This window comes from Rhagoletis zephyria, unplaced genomic scaffold (genome assembly GCF_001687245.7).
Source record: "Rhagoletis zephyria isolate East Lansing unplaced genomic scaffold, Rhagoletis_zephyria_1.1 Rzeph_scaffold_00275, whole genome shotgun sequence".
In the NCBI taxonomy this organism is placed as follows: Eukaryota; Metazoa; Arthropoda; class Insecta; order Diptera; family Tephritidae; genus Rhagoletis; species Rhagoletis zephyria.
In genome coordinates, this window is record NW_016157359.1 from 136898 (window position 1) to 144713 (window position 7816).

The window sequence follows — 7816 nt, forward strand, 5'->3', positions numbered from 1 at the left end:
CACCACGTGTAATACCATTACCTAAATCTGGAGGATTTCTCCCATTAGCGCCTTTATTCGTAGCATTAGGAGCACTTGGAAGTCTATCTGGCGGTACAGCAGGAATTATTAAAACAATCAATGCTATAAAAACTGGAAAGGAGCAGTTATTGGAGGCGAAACGTCATAATAATACAATGGAAGTTATTTCAATGGGAAAAGGAATGTTTTTAAAGCCTTATAAAAAGGAATTCGGATTATATTTAAAACCATACCAAAAAAACTCTTACTGAAGGTACCCAGAAGACCTCTTACTGATGTAGACTTAAGAAGTATTCAAAATTTATTCCAAATTTTAGAGGGGTATTCATGTGTGACACTTTACCCCGTAAACCATTTAAGAGAGAATGTGGAATAATAAATTTGGATAGTTCAAAGGGTCCGGGAACGCATTGGGTAGCTTACTGGAAAAACGATAATGAGATTGATTACTTCGATAGCTTTGGAAACTTACAGCCTCTTAAGCAAATAATAAAGTATTTAGGAAAAAACATTAGCTATAACTATAATCAACAGCAAAGCTATAATTCATATAATTGTGGACATTTATGCTTAAATTCTTATTATCAAAATAAATAAGTAATTATAAAACTTTCTTTTATTTCAAATTAAATTTTATTTGTTCTCATCATCAACAGGCCTTTCCATTCATATACACATACATATTAAATACTTAGCAATCAACTATGTACACATTATTAACACTTATCTAGGGGTGGAGCATCTATATATGTATATACATATGTACGTATGTACGTTTGTATACATTTCTGACTGCATACCAACACACTTTACTAATTTTCGACATATAAACCACCTGGTATCGGATTTCTCAGATTTCCATCAGCGGTACACCCTGTGATCGATTCCGGTTCTGAATGGTATCGGATTTCTCGAATTTCCATCAGCGGAACACCCTGTGATCGGTTCCGGTTCCGGACTCAGATTTGTCACCAGCGACATCTTGCGGCTTTTATTTGGCTTCTGAACGTGGATAATCGGCGACATCTTGCGGCGGAGCAGCAAAGCTTGCGGCAGAGCACCAGCAAACCGTATAGCGGTTCTGCACCGGTGCAAGCAGCGCTGCTTGCACTGGTCCAGAATCGGCATAACAATACTACTGATGTGCTGTTATGGCTTCAGGAGAAGGAAAGGAGTTGTGGTAGAGGAAAGTATTGTAATTGCTGTTTAGGGTGTTGAAGTCAGTGTGGAAGTTGGAGTTATGAGAGTCTTCTGACCAAGTAGAACCGAAAACATCTGCTATGCTATGCGGTTCGTAAATGGGATCTTCTGAGGAACATATGAAGGAAATGTGGTTGTATTGAGGGGTGGAGATAAGTCTTTTAATATCGGACGAAAGCCTTTTTGTGCTGGAGAATTGCGTAATGTTAGAAGTGAAGTGTTCGAACGCTTGTCGTTTTTACGTCTTGAGTTCCCGTCTAAATTCCGAGTTCGCTTTTTTGTACTTTATATAATTCTCATTTGTCATGTTTCTTTTAAACCTTTTCCAAGCTAAATGCTTGTTATTTATGAGGATGGTGAGCAGATTACTCCAGTAAGGAAGTTTCGAAGCGAATGTTCTGGTGCTACTTTGCGGTATCGTTATGTGAGCTGCTGTGCGAATGATGCGTTTGATTGCGGCAGCTTCTGCATTAATGTTAGTCGAGACGGGGTTTGGTTAGATAATTTTGCAGAAATGGAGCAAAACTTTGGTCAATCAGCTTTTTCAACAAGGAATTTCGGAAAGGGTTTGACATGATAGGAATTGGTAGTGGAAAGGGAAGTTATAATAGGAAAGTGGTCGCTATTGTGAAGTTCGTCTAGTGTTTTGCATAAGAGTTTTGGAGCTATGGAGGCAGAGGAGAAAGTAATATCTGGGTTGGAAAAAGTTTTATGGGTTGAAAAGTGGGAGGGAGACCGGTCATTGAGGATGACAAGATTTTTGGATAGAGTAACGCCTTCTAATATCTCTACTCTTTTGTTGGTTGAAGCTGAACCCCAAAGCGGGCTCCAAGCATTAAAGTCCCCTAAGAAAATGATAGGTGTGGAAACCATATTAAGGATATCAATTATATCTCTACTGGTGAAACTTTGTTCAGGGGGAATGTAGCATGAAATAATGGTTAACTTGAAACCAATATCTATTTCTACTGCTAATGACTGAATATTTGATGTAATAGGTACAAGCTTATGTTGAATGGGCTTTTTAACGAATAACGCGATTCCTTGCTTGCAAGAATTGATATTAGTGTTGTTGTCGAAAAAACTAAAATATTTGTTTGGCGGGTATACTCTTTTGTTAGCTGGTACATGAGTTTCTTGTAGAGCTATTACATCTGGATTGTATTCTTTGATTAAAATATTTAAATCTGGATAATTGTTTAAAAGACCGTGAATATTCCACTGGAGCACTTTTATTGTAGGTTATTTTGAGTATCAGTAACGTAATTGAGATAAGGAAGAGAAGAGCTGTTGTATGAAGAGGGCTGAGGGACATATTCTAATGGCATAGACTGCAGATGCTTTTTCGGTTGTTATTGTACTGATATCGTTGTTTTCTATTTCATTGTTTGTATTGCTTTGGATTATGTTTTCAGTATTTTTCCGTGTGCTCACTGCGTGAGCTACAGGTGGATTGTTTTGTTGTTTATTTTGTTCTGCTTTCTCAGCGATAGAAGTTGAGTTTTCGTTTAGTGTAGGAGGAACTAGTTTTTTGTGAATTTGGATGGCTTCACGAACAGAGCACTTATTGTCAGTTTTAATAGTGATAATTTCCTTCATTTACACGAATTTTGGGCATGTTTTGCTTGAAGAAGGGTGAGCACCAGAGCAATTTACACACAAGGTACGAGAGCATTGAATCGGGAGATGAGGTGGAAGTGCACAGTTGTCACATACAGGGGCCTTTGTACAGCGTTTAAATGTATGACCAAGAAGTTGTCAGCTTTTGCATCTCATTGGAGTACATGACACTTCAATTTTTTCTGGCAGGTAATACCGATCGAATGTAAGCACTAGCACACCGCTTGCAAAAGACTTTCCGTCAACGTCATTTAGGCATGGAGCGTAGATTGTGCCCTTGATAAGAATTTTTTTGCTACATTGTTGCTTTTTACAAGAAGAAGAAGATTACCATCTCTTAGTTGGGATATGTTATTGATTTCCATGCTAATACCCTTTAGCGCTTTGTGCACAGCCAAACAGGAATATTTGCTCAACGGTTTGCTAGGATCTAATGAACTAGCCACTAAAAATTTTGGATTGTCTTTTTTCAATACGGGTAATGTTGGAAAATTATCTTTCGTAAACGATGGAGCCTTTTTTCGTTTTCGTTCTGGGCTATCCATTAAAATGGAAAACCTATTGTCCCAAAGAGGGGTCCCCGTCGGGGCATCTTCCCCTTATTTTACACTTGTATGAAAATATTATACACACGTGCGGAATACAAAGCAAAGAAGACGAATAAAGCAGCCAAATTTGAAGAAAAGAGAAAACACTACGATAGTCACGAGAGTACACTTTAAGCACAACCGAATGCAACGAGTATCAGCCTTTTTTTTAGAAAAATGGAAAAAAATTCAAACTTTAACAGGGAAAAAATTAAAAAAAAAGAATTAAAAACAAAAATGGAACAACATACAACATATAACCAGTGTTGCCCGAACTTTTTGGGCCGACCGGCTATATTGGCAAACAAAAACCGGCTAAAAAAGGCTAAAATGTTTCAACTTAAATTTACATGTTTTATCTAAAGAAATCGCAACTAGAAGGACTAGTAAAATCATTATTTTTTTTAGTTAATAAAGGTTATACGTAGCAAAGCTTTACACCACTCGTTAAATAAATCACAAAAACAGACACTGGTAAATTCATTGCAAACTATTTTTGTTTAACAAACGAAACTGTCGTTATACGTAGTCTTGTTTGTATTACTTAGTGCAAATTTACACGATGACTTTTCACCCTGGGTGAAAAGACATGCGTGTCGAGCTTGTAAGCAAGAAGTGTAGCGAAGTCAGCGGGGTAGGCAAGCACGCACGGTGAGCGAAATCGAGGGGTTTTTTGACATTTCGCTTTTATCGAGTTCACTTTTTCGTATTTTTGCTTCGAGTTCGCGATTCGCTCCGCTTTAAAAATGAGGACGAAAGAGTCAACCAAAGAAGATTTTACGCTTAAATGTCAAAAATACGCAAGAAACGCTGCAAAGAAAAAGTCATCGTGTAAATGCTCGAGGATTTTCGAAGACTTTTTTAAAAGGCAACATGCCAAAAACGCAGGGTGAAAACTCGTCGTGTAAATTGGCTCTTTAATAGAAAAAGAGATATCAATTACAAACTTATAGCGTTTTCTTTTTTACTAAAAAATTTTGCCTTACATTGTAACATTTGCACTAGGTAACTTTTCGTCCTGAAAAATGGCTATATTAGTATAAAGTATTTTGCTTAGTCGGAGGGAAATATTTTGAGAAATGAACACATGAAGCGGTGAAAAGGCTGATGAAAAAAGAAAAAGCCATTCAGCCGTATTATGAGTTTCATTTTCCCCGGACCGGTTCACTTTTCACTTTTCGTTTAAATGGTTTTACTATCGGCGGATGACAAATTTTGGGGTTTTTTTTTCAAGCGAAGCTCAGGATGAAGCAGATTTATTTATATCGAACAAGCCGGTCGCTTTTTATGTTTTTAACAACTCTACTACTTAATAATATTCGAAACTCCTGTTTTTAATGTCCTACTCACTCTCTCAAATGCCTGTCTCAGAGCAATAATAAGCAATGTTGGCACCATGATACAATAGGGGTATTCTCGAAGTATTGCACGATGCACGTATTGCACGAAATGCAAAAATACTATCCCAAATTTCGAAGAGTACGAGAGCACCCCATTGCAAAGTGGTAGAATGCATGGGTAGCAAGCAGCGAAATTATGTATCAAATACAATAACAAGAGACAGCAGAAAAAAATGAAGTGAGCGAGATGAGAGGAATGAGAGAAATATGTAGCAATTCCAACAACAAAACAACTAGCACAGGGTCGCATATATCTTGCTATGCTATTTTGCAAAATATATACATGGGTTTCGACGTTGCATATTTTGCAGCGATAGGAAATGTCGTTTCCCATGTATTTTGTTGTTGTGTGTTTGCAAGTTATGCAATCCATGCAATCCGTGCTACGTGCAATGGCTTTGCAAGATTTGGAGAATACCCCTAATGATTCACAGATATTATCTTCTCATAGAGTTTTGCTTTACATCGATATTCGTGCTCTTTTATTCTCATTCGTTATTTTTTAAGTGTTGCGAATAAAACTTCGCACTTAAATTGAAACCATTCATAACAAAAATTGTAAAAAGAAAGTCTCCGCTACGTCCTTCTTTGGAAAAAACATAGTGACCCAAATATAAAATATGACGCGAGATTTTAACAAGTATTGGCTATTTTTATTTAGTTTATTTAATGTTTATTATTTTTTATAAAAATATAGCTGATTACTCAACAAACACCATATTAGTATCAATTTCAGACTTTGTGCAAAAATTTCACGAACTTTTAACTTTTTAATCAGCATTTTTACAAAATGGTATGTTCGAAGTTTCGTAGTCCATTAAAATTTAGTATAATATGGTGAAAATTTTAAGTAGCTAGGACTTACCGTTGACTTTTGTATTTTTTTTTAACGCTACCTTAAATTTGTACTTTAGTACAGGCTTTCCCAAAGTGGGTGCCGCCGCACCCTGGGGTGCCGCGAGCGTATGCCCGGGGTGCCGCTAGTGGCTAGAGTATACTAGTGGTGCGGGCAAATTCTTTAAACTTTACATATGGGTGAAAATTCTCAACTGGACCTCGGATTTCAGTCAAGTTCGAATTTTTGCGGGAAAATTTGTGGATAGAGCGGTTTATAGATGTGAAAGGGATTCTGAGAATTTTTTTGAAATGACAAAATCGACAAAAATCTGTAACGAAATCGATAGCAAAATCGATAAAAAATCTATTACAGAATCGATTAAAATATCTATAATAAATCGATAAAAATATCGTTTATTATATCGATAATTTCCGAAAATATCGATAGCAAAATTAATAGCAATATAGATAGACATTTCGATAACAAAATCGATAAAAATATGGATAACAAAACCCATGAAATATATGTAGATTATAATATCTATATCCTTTTCTCTATAATTACCATTATATTAATCTTTCTTCCTCTATCTTCATCATACCTTTTATCGGTATCCTCATACTCATCCTTTTCTTTATATGTATTTATCTATTTTACTTTTGTTTTTATCATATTCTTCATCTACATATTCCCCTTCTCCTTTGCCCTTATTTAAGTAAAGTGTTTAAATTTACCTAGGTCTTCATTTTTTCCTTTATCTTTACACATCTTTGTTTTTGTTTTTATTTTTAGCTTTGTCTTTATCCTTCCTTTATCTATGTACGTATGCATGTATTAACGCTGCGATTTGGTTATAAATATTGCGCCATCTGTCAATCAAAAGCCGATATACCTATACACACATACTTTTTGTCTTCTTCCCGCACGAATGCACATGTTTGCAAAACGAAGTGATTTTGCATGGAAAATCATTTATGCCCATATATTTGAATCAAATAAACATACTTAGAAGATATCAACCCATACTTCCCATATACCAAATTAAAGGAAAAATCTTGGGTTTTTCACTAAGGAAGACCGAAACAAAATCATTCGAGCGTATTCGAGCATTTTGGTAATAACAAAATTGCAAATTTATTCAAAATTTTGTTGCTTTAAAAAGCTCAATATTTGTTGAATTTATATAAAATCTGTTAAGGGTAATATTTTCATTGCTCCAAAGAATCTATATCCCGAAAATTAAAGATATATCTGGAAATCATAAGCTGCTGGAGCACTTTAAAGGCTCAAAATTGACCCCAAAGTAAGCCAAATTTACCGTTCTTTTTACGAAAGTAACCGAACTGGTTACTTACAAAAATGAGTCCATCGATAGGTTTGGAATTTTTTATTTGAAACGCCACACCTTTCTTTGAAATCGCTTCATTAGTTCTCGTGCAATAAACGTTTCCGTGAAGCTCTAAAACTTACAACTACAACATTCGAAACGTAAGACTCGATGCGGGTACTTAAGCAAACATAATTATTTACAGCCGGTTCTACGTACCGAAATGACTCGGGGTTTACCCGACCAAGGGCTGTTGTTTCGGCGATCTAACCCCGTTTAGGTCGGCGAAGTATCCCAGAAGTTGTTCGTCCATAGGGCTAGATTCACTCCGTATTCTTCTACTCAGGGCTGGCATCGAGTTAAACCCAGGGCCAGAAATCTACACCTGCTGTGTATGCCGGAGACGACTACACCACAACTCCACCTCAGTCAAGTGTAATGCCTGCGAGGGGTGGAGTCACCTTAGAGTCTGCTCGGGACTACGGACACATCGACAGTGGTCCACGTCGTACGTGGCCCCCTGTTGCTCAAACAGAGCAGCCTCCACGGCTAACCTCAGTCCACCCGAGCAGCCTCACACAGTCACCACAACACAACAACATAATAACACCACAGACCATACCACAGCCACGACAGACCACATAACACACACAACCGCACCACCACCCACACGCCGCCGCCAACAACTCCTGGTTCCCCCTACAATCTGCACGGTATGTCAGACCAGGACATTCCGTAATGTGACATCAGTCAAGTGCAACACCTGCCTTGGCTGGTGCCACTTTAGGGCATGCTCAGGTCTGCGTACCACGCGAGATTGGAC

At 37.3% G+C, this 7816-nt stretch overlaps 1 protein-coding gene and 1 long non-coding RNA gene across 2 annotated transcripts in view; one reads left to right on the forward strand and one right to left on the reverse strand.

Moving 5' to 3' along the window:
• Positions 1-4177, forward strand: part of LOC108358615 (uncharacterized) — a 12929-nt gene extending 8752 nt beyond the window's left edge. Inside the window, exons 2-3 of the long non-coding RNA XR_001846800.1 lie at positions 2664-2669; positions 4085-4177. This is a non-coding gene — a long non-coding RNA (uncharacterized LOC108358615). The remainder of the gene's footprint in view (positions 1-2663; positions 2670-4084) is intronic.
• The window catches only part of Irc (Immune-regulated catalase), a 234288-nt gene that overhangs the window by 120402 nt on the left and 106070 nt on the right, over positions 1-7816 (reverse strand). The gene's annotated exons all lie outside the window — the stretch shown is intronic.